This window comes from Amphiura filiformis, chromosome 19 (assembly GCF_039555335.1).
Source record: "Amphiura filiformis chromosome 19, Afil_fr2py, whole genome shotgun sequence".
NCBI classification, from domain to species: Eukaryota; Metazoa; Echinodermata; class Ophiuroidea; order Amphilepidida; family Amphiuridae; genus Amphiura; species Amphiura filiformis.
The window spans coordinates 22,437,893-22,451,833 of record NC_092646.1 but is presented as its reverse complement, the minus strand read 5'-3'; the positions used below and the strand labels follow the sequence as shown (position 1 = coordinate 22,451,833).

Sequence of the window (13,941 nt, the reverse complement as noted above, 5' to 3'; positions counted from 1 at the left end):
ATTTAGACTTAAAATAATTATTTAAATATGATTATTCTGATTATTTTATACATATATTTTGCAATAACGTTTTTTTTATAATATAATACCTCTTTTTGGATTAATATCAAGAACTAGAAAGATAATTTTGGTTGACTTTTTCACAGAATTGTGTGCATTGGTGTTTTTTGTTTTGTTGTGTTTGTGTTTGTTTTTGTTTTCTGTTTTTAAAGAAATATACTGTTTGTTTTGGCTAAAGACGTGAACACAAACATCAGAGGACATTATCTGGTACTTGTTTATTTTTTTACAGATCCTTCGTTCCAGAATATATGTAAAGTTTAAATCCAATAAATTTGCAACACTGTGATAGTTCAGATTGCATTAAGAATGGTCTTTAAAAAAACACCTTTTTATATCAAGTTATATCGAGGCATTAACAACTTTTTTTACTATTGTAAAGCTGACGGGTTGGCGCCTAGGTTCCTAGGGTGTGACTGCACTCCATGTGAGGGCTGTAGATGGAATAGAGGACTGTTAAACACGATTTTTGATTTTGAACTGTTTTTTCTTGATCCAAAGGCTGACAGTAAAATTGTTCAATTGGTTAAGGAGTTTCCGTCTTTTCTTTGAGTTCTATCTGCAATTCTGTTTCTTCATTTCTGTAATATAGGATAGCCTTAGCATTCTTTTACAGATTGCAAGTGAAATTGGTAGGATATCTTAATGACAATCATATTATTATAAAAATATTTTATAAACGTATAAAAAGGCTATATTATTTTTTTCAGATAATGGAAATATGTGACATCTTAAATCAAAATCACTTATCAAAACTAAATGAACACAAAAATTGTTATATTATTATCCTATTGACTCATTGTTCTCTTGATATCTGGCTTTCAGTGTGTAACGATATCATCTTTAAAATTATTTCCACGTCAAGAAATCAATTGTCAACTGCGTTAAGCGTATAGAGACGTTTATAAAAACAAACCTAGGTATAAATTACATCCTGAATCATCTTGTAAAGCACCACTCTGATGGGTCGCAGAGGTCGCTATTCAACATCATGAAACGGTCCTTACCACACTTCCTGTAAATGATGATAAGAACACATAGAACAACTTGAGTCATAAGCAAAGTTCAAACACTACGCGGTATATTTTTTAAATATGATATTCATCTTACTAAGCACATTACACAAAGTGTTATATTTTATTTTGCTGTATTAAGTTGTGGCTGGTACAATCAGTTTTGTCTACTTCACGCATTTACTGACATAAGGTAGTTTATCAATGACTTTATCTTAGGTAGACAGCAGGTGACCAAATCATATTTTGCACATACTCAGATAAATTTGACAAGCTTCATCATAAAAAGTTAAAGATTTCAGATAATTTTCCAAAATATCAAGAGCTATCTCAAGAACCACTGAACCAATACTAGGCTTGTTTGTACTCATTACAATGCATTCTTCATGCTGATTCCAAATATGGTGATGGAAATTTACAATTCTGGAATTTTTAAAACAAAATTTGAAACTTATTGTCTGTAGTCGATACCCGCGTGGAGAGAGTTATTTATCTTGTATTCACCCATATTTGATACTGTCTTTTACCATATTTCTTGCTTAACCACCTGGACACTACTGGTCATCTAACAGCATTTCTGATTGGTTGATAACTTGAAATGCTCATTTCAATTGCCAATTATGACTAGACTTTAAACTATTTATGGTCAAACTTGATGATCTTATTAATACCCTCCTTGATTGGTTCAAAATTGGACACAATATTCATTTTGGCCAATCGGCAGGTAGTTCTCATGGGGTAAACCCTGTGCACGTATAGCATGTGTATGTCTATTGGTGTAGTGCCTTCAGAATACTCATAGTAGAGAAAATATACAGTAGGCCTACTGTCCTAACATGGCAAAAAGCTAGTGGGCAAATTCTCAACTAAGTTATGCCATTGATTCTTGTGATGAAAATAAAAGCACAAGGTACTTTGTGCCTTGTGGAAAAGATAAAAACAGTTATACCATTGCCTTGTACATATACTAACAAAGATAAAGATGTTTCAGTTGAGGATTGGGATTATATATAAATCCATTTTTTAAAATTTCTTATGAAGAATAAAATATATAAATTTTATCTCCATTTATTTTACTCAATTTTTGTGTTAAACTTCAAACAATAAAAGAAATAAAACACAAGGCACAACACAGTATAAAACAAACGGCCACATTTATTATATATTGAAGACCACGTTGCACAATTTGAATAGTAAAGTGCGTTTTCCAACTACCGGGTGTCCTCGCACGAATTTCTTTTTTAAAGTTATGTTACTTAAGGTGCATGGTTTCGATTGAGTTTTGTTTATAATCACGTTAAGAATTACTAATAATAAATGTCAATACAATATTCTTTTGCTGATTGTTGTATTTTATAAGGTAAACGCGCATGCCATTTGCTGTGGTGTATGTCAAAAGTGCAATGCGTCCTTTTTGCTGTGGAATTTAGACCTGATTGGCATACCGGAATAAAGACATTTTGTTTGTATTTTGTAGTGTATAAATTATGTACACTCCTTTGCATTCATTTTGATTAAGGACCCAGTCCAAAACGTATGCTTATGCGTAATATTGGCTTATTGAAGGATTGTTAAGACATATTTGCATGCAAAATATTCAGTAAATCTCTTCACGCGGGTGTCAACTGCAGGCGACAAGTTTCAAATTTTCTTTAAAAATTCAAATATTTTAGAATTATACATTTTCATGTGGAATCGCATGGAAATGCATTAACATGAGTACAAACAAACCCAGTATTGGTTCAGTGGATTTTGAGATAGCTCATTGATATTTTGAGAAAATATCTCAAAACTTTTTATGATGAATCCTATGGCTAGCATGTTGTGATTTTCCTTTTTGCTTAGCCTAAAATATTGTTCTCACAGTGCACTGAAAATCAGCACCTTTCATTACAACCATAAAATTGAAGAAAGTATAATTATACTCATAATAATCTGATTTGGTAATGGTTATACCTGAGACGAATATATTCGTCTCAGGGTTATACGTCATTTTTACATGCAAAATATCTGGTATAAATAGGTATCATATTAGCCAAGATACTGTTGGAGAGTAGAATATATAGTTAAACAATTTGTCGTTCAGAGGTTGGTTAAGTAACGCGATACGTGTGGATAGAAGATGACTATACGGACTGCGTATCTCGTGTTCAAACTTGTCAAAAGTGGTTCAACGCAGGAAATAATGAATAATCATTTTTCCGTTTTTAGTTATGATACTGATTTGGTGAAGAGGATAATAAAGGGTATTGATATTAAACATGAACAGTCTGTTACTGTTTTCATATAGCACTTTTTTATAATTAACTTCTGAATTAAAGATGATTTTATTATTATATAAATAAGATTAATAAAACATTTGAATCATGATATATTTTGTTTTTAGTATTGAAAAGGGCAGTTGGACGCCAAACTTTTGTTATTATTTTGTAAATTAAATCTAATACGGGAACTAAAATGTGCAACTCACTTTGCTACGTTGCGTCTGAAAACTTTGGACTTCATCGGGCATCTTCATTGGACAAGTGAGTTGCAAATTGTAGTTCCAGTATTAGACTTAATTTACAAAATAATGTTCTAAACTACTGGATGAATAATCTACACCAAGAAAGTTCTGTTATCATGAAGTTTCTTTCTGTTCTGTAATCAACTTCAAAATAATATATAACTGTTTACGTGTTTTTGGAACAACTAATTGTTAATCATGTAAAGTTGTCACTTTATAGTAGCAGGTACTGGTCTTATTTGGACAATTTTCTCTTTTCAAGAAGACACCATGTTGATAGAACAGATATCTATGTTTGACATTCTTGATTACTATGTTTATAAACACGGATAGATTTTTTTACGTTTTCATCAAAGACATCGTGTAGTTTGAGCTTCAATATTCAAAATTACGAAAATTTCCCTGTAAAAACCGCAAGAATCTTTCAAATTGAGAAACGACTTATGGTTGGTGTCCCGAGGAAATAAGAACTCCCTTAAGATCGGGATACCACAGTCAACAAATTAACCTAAAAGTGTATGCGTAACTGGGACTATATACCTGCTGAGAAACATGGGCAATTTATATAATCATTAAAGGGGCACCTTATGATTTGAACATCCTCTGTTTTTTTACGATTTTCTTTACGTTGTTGTAAGTACATTTATTAAAGGAGCACCTTATGATTTTAACATCCTTTGTTTTGTACGATTTCTTTCTACGTTGTTGTAAGTACTTAATGTAATCATTAAAGGAACACAGTATGGTTTTAAAATCATTTGTTTTGTTAGATTTCTTTGTACATTGTCAGATGCTAAGTGCAAAATTTAATTATTAAAGGAGCACATATGATTTGCATCGGTTTTAGATTTATTTAAAAACCGTGTTGTAGCATGTGTAAAGCGCGTCAAGAAATTAAAATTATATTATCACGTGGTGTGTTTTATCATGTGGTTTGTGCCGAGTTTATTAGGTGCCAGAAGATTTCACATATTATTTTTTCAAATTAAAAAACAAAACAAAACAAACAAACAAACAAAAACCAAAAAAAAAAAAAAAGAAAGGAAAAAAAAAGAAACGAAAAGGAAACCCCAACTTGTTAATTCCTGTTAAAAATCAACTAAGCACATCTATTATAATTTTGTTAAATTATTCCTATTCCAATTTGAAGAACTTGTATGTACTCAATAATCAACCTCCTTTGATTCTAGCCCTAGATAGCGCCTTTTGATGCACAGCAATCTCTAAAAAACACTAGGGGCCCTATACCCCGAAAACTGCTAAAGCCCATAGTAGGGCTAGTACTACGAATACGGTTCGCTGTCATATCTTCTATATATTTTATAGTTTTTCATAGTGTGTGTAAATGACGACTTCCAAATGTTATTATATAGGATGTGATAAAATACGTCATATAGGGTCTGTTGGTACTTATTTTGACCATCAATGTTGCTGGGTATGGCAATTGTTTACAGTCGACACCTCAAGTAAATGGGCTATTACAGTTAAAATACATGCCCCTATGGAAGACATGCCTTTAATCTTCCACACAGGGGGTGTAGATTTCAAACGGGAGTCACCCATTCATGTAAGCCCATTTGAAATTCACACTCCCTGTGTGGGAGATTAAAGTCATGTCTTTCATAGGGGGTGTATGAATTTAAACTGAAATAGCCTATTTTTGTATTAAAGGCAGTACAAAAAATTGGGCTATTCCATTTAAAATCCACACTACCCCTGTGGAAGATTTTGGATATATCTTCCACAGGGGGAGTATGACTTTCAAATGGAATTAACACATCAGCAGCTCCATTTGAAACTCACTCTCCCTCAGGGGAAGATTCAGGTTGAATCTTTCTCAGAGGGTGTATGGAATTCAAATGGAGCTGCCTGGCTCATTCCATGTACTCCACCCTGTGGAAGATATTTCCAAAATCTTCCACATGGGTAGTGTGAATTTTAAATGGAATAGCCCATTGGTTTTGAAAGATTAATTAATTGATTTGGTATTCTTAAAACGAAATATGCCAATCAAATGTACCCAAATGTACAGCTTTGCACTTTTTGTACAAGTGTTTGTGAATGCTAAATGAATTTTTATTTCTGTCGTGTTATAGTAGGATCTCGTTGTATGGTTATTGTGACTGGCCGTGTTGTAAAACAGATGTCCAAACCAATATACGCTACCTGAATATTAACATCCAATGCCGTTCTGGATATATCGTCCGGCTGACTTCTGATTTCTTCGAGATGGACACGACGGCTGACCTGAAAAATATAAAGGAAATTGAAAAATAATATTTCTTTAGCCCTTTCAATATGAAAAGGAAAATAAATAGTAGATATTACGAAAAGGTTATGTAAATTTACTTTATTTCAAGTCAATTATACCGGTATTAACAGCAAGGACATAATACCGCTTTTGGCGGTTCGATATTAAACCTTTAACTTTTACATTAAAAATGTTGCGTTATTTATGTAAATTTCACCCATTTTATATGCAGGAACAGGGCTGAAAATTGGCAAACTATTGCAACTTGGAATACGCAACGAAGGCAAAATATTTTTGATCGTTTTTCCATCACGTAGCGTACCAATCGAAGACATTTTATAAAGGAAATATGCCAAATCTTGGAATGATACGAAAAGATATAACAAAACAGAGTGCGATGATACGCCTAAGGCGCGAAAACCCATACGTAAGGTTTGGTGTAACCCTACACAGTTTAACCCGAGGTCTCGACGCCTGCACTGATAATTACCAACCACGAACATGGAGAAAATGTTCTAGGATTCATACCTTCTGCCCCGAAGACTCACCAACGCCAATATGAATGATAATATTAAAAAGTCTATAGTTACAAATAGGTCTATTATGTTTGATGTTTGCTTGGCATGGGTTGGTTAAATTAAAAATATTAATACCAACAATATTTCAGATTTTATTGATGTTTTATTATTTGCTATTCTGCAGCATGGTCACATTGGCGGAGTGTTACACTCCGGGAGTAAAATCTAGTCAGAAATAATTGATAAATATAAGTTCAGTGATCTAGAAAATACGGTCGTGATCGGGAGGACCAGGTCTTTTATTGCGTTCAGCAATCTTTTATCAATCAAAAAAAAAAAAAAAAAACCTGGAAAGATGAAGATGAAAGTTACAAGAGGTATACCAATAGTATGTCACGTTCCGTATATCAACTTGTACGACGTGCATTGTGTTTATAACGACAGTAACCAAATTGTGGGGTCAAAAGAGTCCTCTCTTCCGCTGAAGATTTACGGGGCAGATAAAATCTAAACAATGCAAGTGATGTTATCAGCGGAGACAGAATCGTGAGAGTTTGGAGAAATATAAATTTCCTCCTCCTACTTGATTTTATATAATGGGAGCACAAAGCATTGGGGTCATAAATGTGAGAATGTTAAGTTGAAGTATGTTAACGATATGAAACAGGTTGATATAGGGGCACAAACAAACGGTGAGTGGTTAGAGGTGCTGCCAACAGTTAACTTTGGTGTTGATAAAGTACTTCAATATACCTGATTCCCCTTTAAGCACCGTGTTGATTGTAATTTTAAAATCCTTACATTTTTAGAAACTTTATATGTGGTATTTGCAGGAATAAACGCACTATATTTTTTTTCTTCAAATTTATAGTCTAAGGAATAGTAGAAATATGTGTTTTATTGGCTTAGTGTTCATGGGCTATTGGATTTCATTAGAAACAAATAAAATTTCTTTATAAGGAAAAACTTTGTAAACGAAATTTCATGGTCTTTAGAACTCAAATTCATCCATATTTACGACTGGTAATATATCCTATGACAATCTATTGCTGATAGGACAACAATATCAGCTGTTCATGATTTCATCAGTTATCTACTGCTGATAGCAAACTACTTCAGCTATCTACAGCTGATAGCAAACTACTTCAGCTATATACTGTTGATAGCAAACTACTTCAGCTATCTACTGCTGATAGCACACTTCTTCATCAACTATCTACTGCTGATAGCACACTTCTTCATCAACTATTTACTGCTAATAGCACACTGGGTCATAAATGTGAGAATGTTAAGTTGAAGTATGTTAACGATATGAAACAGGTTGATATAGGGGCACAAACAAACGGTGAGTGGTTAGAGGTGATGCCAACAGTTAACTTTGGTGTTGATAAAGTACTTCAATATTCCAGATTCTCCCTTAAGCACCGTGTTGATTGTAATTTTAAAACCCTTACATTTTTAGAAACTTTATATGTGATATTTGAAGGAATAAACACACTATATTTTTTTTGTTTAATTTATAGTCTAAGGAATAGTAGAAATGTTTTTTTTATTGGCTTGGTGTTCACGAGGTACTGGATTTCATCAAAAATAAATAAAGAACCTTTGAAAAAAAAATTTTGTCTTTAGAAATACCAATTCATCGCCCATTTACGACTGATGATCTATTTCTGATAGCACAATGTTCGATGATATCACATTACTTCATCAGCTATCTACTGCTGATAGCACACTACTTCGTCAGCTATCTACTGCAGATAGATACTACTTTATCAACTATCTACTGCTGATAGTACATAACTTCGTCAGCTATTGCTGATAGCACACTACTTCATCAGCTATCTACTGCTGATAGCATACTACTTCATCAGCTCTTTACTGATGATAGCATATTACTTCCATTAGCTAAATACTGCTGATAGCACACTACTTCATCAGCTATCTACTACTGATAGCACACTACTTCACTGATAGCACACTACTTCATCAACTATCTACTGCTGATAGCACACTACTTTATCAACTATCTACTGCTGATAGCAAACTTCATCAACTATCTACTGCTGATAGCACACTAATTCATCAACTATCTACTGCTGATATCACACTACTTCATCAACTATCTACTGCTGATAGCACATTACATCATCAACTATCTACTGCTGATAGCACATTACTTCATCAACTATCTACTGCTGATAGCACATTACTTCATCAACTATCTACTGCTGATAGCACACAACTTCATCAACTATCTACTGCTGATAGCACACTACTTCATCAACTATCTACTGCTTATAGCACACTACTTCATCAACTATCTACTGCTGATAGCACACTACTTCATCAACTATCTACTGCTGATAGCACACTACTTCATCAACTATCTACTGCTTATAGCACACTACTTTATCAACTATCTACTGCTGATAGCAAACTTCATCAACTATCTACTGCTGATAGCACACTAATTCATCAACTATCTACTGCTGATATCACACTACTTCATCAACTATCTACTGCTGATAGCACATTACTTCATCAACTATCTACTGCTGATAGCACATTACTTCATCAACTATCTACTGCTGATAGCACATTACTTCATCAACTATCTACTGCTGATAGCACACAACTTCATCAACTATCTACTGCTGATAGCACACTACTTCATCAACTATCTACTGCTTATAGCACACTACTTCATCAACTATCTACTGCTGATAGCACACTACTTCATCAACTATCTACTGCTTATAGCACACTACTTCATCAACTATCTACTGCTGATAGCACACTACTTCATCAACTATCTACTGCTGATAGCACACTACTTCATCAACTATCTACTGCTTATAGCACACTACTTCATCAACTATCTACTGCTGATAATACACTACTTCATCAACTATCTTCTGCTGATAGCACACTACTTCATCAACTATCTACTGCTGATAGCACATTACTTCATCAACTATCTACTGCTGATAGCACACAACTTCATCAACTATCTACTGCTTATAGCACACTACTTCATCAACTATCTACTGCTGATAGCACACTACTTCATCAACTATCTACTGCTGATAGCACACTACTTCATCAACTATCTACTGCTTATAGCACACTACTTCATCAACTATCTACTGCTGATAATACACTACTTCATCAACTATCTTCTGCTGATAGCACACTACTTCATCAACTATCTACTGCTGATAGCATACTACTTCCTCATCTCTATACTGCTGAAAGCTCATTACTTCATCAACTATCTACTGCTGATAATACACTACTTCATCAACAATCTTCTGCTGATAGCACACTACTTCATCAACTATCTACTGCTTATAGCACACTACTTCATCAACTATCTACTGCTGATAGCACATTACTTCATCAACTATCTACTGCTGATAGCACACTACTTCATCAACTATCTACTGCTGATAGCAAACTACTTCATCACCTATCTACTGCTGATAGCACATTACTTCATCAACTATCTACTGCTGATAGCACATTACTTCATCAACTATCTACTGCTGATAGCACATTACTTCATCAACTATCTACTGCTGATAGCACATTACTTCATCAACTATCTACTGCTGATAGCACATTACTTCATCAACTATCTACTGCTGATAGCACATTACTTCATCAACTATCTACTGCTGATAGCACACTACTTCATCAACTATCTACTGCTGATAGCACATTACTTCATCAACTATCTACTGCTGATAGCACATTACTTCATCAACTATCTACTGCTGATAGCATACTACTTCATCACCTATCTACTGCTGATAACACACTTCTTCATCAACTATCTATGACTTTCACTACTTCTATCTACTACCGTTAGCACATTGCTTATCTAGCTATCTAGTGCAGATAACACATTACTTTATTACACATCTTTACCAATAATAACATATACTTTATCCAATATACTGATAATATATCGTTTAATATTCTTTTATCAACCATATTGTCGATAAATAATAGTTGTGCACAATCTCAAATCTGAAACGGTCAGTTTTTCTGTAATTATGCCCATAAAAACTTTTAAAAGTTCCATTTACCGGACAAATTTGATTTCTAATTTTAGTAGGAGAAATTAGGGAATAAAAAGTGCACTTTATATCGTGTTGAATTGAAACGTACTTGATGGCACATTTTCCTGTATCAATGCCAGCGTTTGCCTTATCTCTGAGCAATATTTGTAAGGAAACCCGGGTGTACCGTCCCATGGAAATCCGCGTTTAACGAGAGAAAGGGAATTGCCTAATTACCGACAGATTTGGGCGTGAAGGTATAACACCCCGGTGTAATAAGAGATAGGAAATCGCCTCTTCACCCAACATTGGGCGTAAAGGTACACCACCTATGGGCGAAATTAGAGAAAGGAACTGCTTTTCTACCAACGGGTTTTGGGCGTGAGTGAACACTGCCTATATGTGTTAAACTAAAGGGAACTGCCTAAACACCAACGGGATTTGGGCGTGAAGGTAAATCACCCGGGTGTAACTAAAGAAGGGAACTGCCTAATCACAAACGGTTTTTGGGCGTGAAGAAAAACCACATAGGTGTAACTAAAGAAAGGAACTGCCTAAACACCAGCGGGTTTTGGGCGTGAAGGTACACCGACTAGGTGTCTTCGCGAGTCAGATGTTTGACAATGTCAAATGCGTCCTCGAGGGATGAACGTCAAGTTGCATCTGGTAAGCTTACTGCCCTGAAAACAGACAAGCAACGGTGTAAGTATACCTAATGTTACTGTCACTCATTAACAAACTGCATGAATGACAGAAATTGCAATGACGAAAATGTCATATATGTTTGCATATAAATTAGGGATTTCAATCAAATACTTTTCTTGAGGATGAGGGGGGGGGGGAGCTTGTGGACATTAACGAGGAAGCAGGTAGTGTGCGGTGAATACTATTTGGCTAGAAATTGAATAATCTAGCATTATTTCACGCATTTTATGCTAAATTGTTTGCTAACTATTTGCATAGAACGTTTGCCAGTTATTACTGTACATATTTAGTATGGTTTATGGAGGGTATTGAGATATATCTCGATAAAGAAGAGACTGCATTTTGATATAATCTTAGGAACCCCTATACTAAGAAAGAAAATTACTTTACATCACTTTACTCAGTATTTTAAGATTTAAAAACATCTAAAAATATGAGTTCTTTTATCAGCACATTCTTTCAAAATGACACACTTCATTACCATTTGTGTTGAGTCATTTGAAATCCACCATAACCATTAACATCCTAGTTGCTCATAAAATCCGATTAATTTCCAGAATGGTTTATTTTACATTTTTACTAAAAACAACGTTTTTGTTTGACTTATATAATTTCTGAACTTTGACTTTATTTTTCTTATGAATAATTCATAGTTACCAAAATGCACAACAATAATATTTATCGACACGGAAAAGTATGGTATGTTTGATTTGATCAATAAAAAAGTGTCATTTTTGCCATGATTTTTGCCAGCGTCATCGACCGTTTTTGTTCTATCTCTCTATCGTTCTTCTTGGTAGACACGGCTCAACCCCAAATCCCATAATCTGTTTCATTTCTCAAAGTCCACATAGATGACAACGTCTGATTTCCCCAAATTATCAGAGAGATAACTTTTGGCGGGAAACCACTAGCCGTCTGCTCACTTTAGGGAATATGTTTCTTTACCTATTATTAAGCGAGTCAAAATGGCGCGCAAAACGTGTGATTTATCTTTGCCTCGATCCACGTAGTTTCTTGTGTTGAAATCCCAAGAGATGTGGTGAAGTATATATACCGCACACACCAAGGGCAATAGATCGTTTTAACGTCTCACAAAAATGTTTCACTTTTTCTACTTTCTTGTTTTTCTTCTTCCTTCTGCTCTTCAAAATGGCGGATAGTGTATGATTTTGTGACGTTTTTGAGTTTTGACCTCTCTTTTTCGTTTACACATTTCAGCTACTAGAATACACTGTTTGGCATGACGGTATTGAAGTAGCAGTTGAGTATATAGGCTAGTTAACTCTATTAAGACAGTGTTTGTAAAGGGACAATTTACCAAATATTTCCCAAATTTGCATAAAACAGTTTCAGAAAATCAAAGGTTTTTCATTAGTATTCGTATTTTTAAAGCTGACATGATAAATGCTTTAAATCAGCATTAAAAACATAATTAACCAAACAATTCCAAACACAACTATTTTAATTTTTTGTGTAAAATATTTTGATTTTATCGACGTTCTTGCATTGACAAATTTAGCCATTGTGTTATAAAGCCTCTCTCAATTTTGGCTACTATTACGCTCTCTAACCTGTACAGTTAGCCCAGAGGGGGTCACATCATCAGAGACGGGAAATCTTCACGTATGAAGCACGCCCACAAATATCTTCCCGTCTATACACTTCGTCATGACATCACTTGTGTATGTCCCCGTTCGGTTCTTTCCCTTCTCGCTCTCCCGTTGGCACAATTGTGCACCTGAGGCCCCGTCTTCCCATCCAAATTCAGCTCAAGTCTCCGAGCATTGAACTCATCATTTACTATCCTCTTCCTATCCTAAAATAATCCTTCGATTTCTCCAAACCATACCGCACCACTCGTTTGTCTTGCCCCAAACGGCGCTACAAGCTACTTTAAATACGACAAATATTACAAAATGTACCGCTCATCAACGCTGCCTGTGTAAACTAAATAAACCCATCATAACTCTAGTTAGAGCTGTATAAACTATCTGTAAATATGCAACTCTGGACCTTGTAATTTACGTTCTATCCTAGCTAGTTGCCGTGTTAAATATTGTGTACACATGCTCTTCTGTAGCACACGACGTACTAGACCTTTTAGTCGGTTTTAGAACAACACATTCATTCGAATACCTTGCCCATCAATTGCTAGCAAATATAACTGCTATTTTCAACTCGTCACTTGCCGATAAGTGCTATAGGCATATTAGAGCGACCAAAAACACTAAATGCAGACGATTTAACTACCATTATGATGATAATAAAACTAACTAGACTTAGCTGTGGTCTAAGACCACGAACACAGCCGTGTTGTGACCCCTTAATGACCTTTGACCCCAAAATATATGAAAACCCCATAGACATTGGCTAATGTCAATGCACAATTGCACGTGGCATCACTATGCCATGTTATTTGTGGCAGAAGGGACATTTTGAAGGGTTTTCGTCTCAGACCGGAAGTGACCCCTTAATGACGTTTGACCCTAAATATAAAAAATACCACATATACACTGAGTAACCACAATTCATATATGAACATACCGTCACTGTCCTTCGTTTCTTAGCTAATAAATTTTTTTGAAGGTATTTCGTTTTATACCGGAAGTGACCCCTTAATGACCTTTGACCCCAAATCTGTGTACACCCCATATACACTGGGTAACACCAATGCATGTGTGCAAGTGGCGTCACTGTCCTACGTAATTTGTGGAAGAAGATGCATTTTATAAGTATATCTATTTATACCGGAAGTGACCCCTTAATGACCTTTGACCCCAAATTAAAAAATACCACATATACACTGGGTGACCACAATTTA

General features: G+C 34.8%; 1 long non-coding RNA gene across 1 annotated transcript in view; it reads right to left on the bottom strand.

Annotated features, from left to right (window-relative positions):
- Positions 1 to 274: 274 nt before the first annotated feature.
- Positions 275 to 13,941, bottom strand: part of LOC140140302 (uncharacterized) — a 68,059-nt gene continuing 54,392 nt past the window's right edge. Inside the window, exons 2-3 of the long non-coding RNA XR_011857244.1 lie at positions 5,746 to 5,826; positions 275 to 1,075 (exon numbers count right to left, since the gene is read on the bottom strand). This is a non-coding gene — a long non-coding RNA (uncharacterized lncRNA). The remainder of the gene's footprint in view (positions 1,076 to 5,745; positions 5,827 to 13,941) is intronic.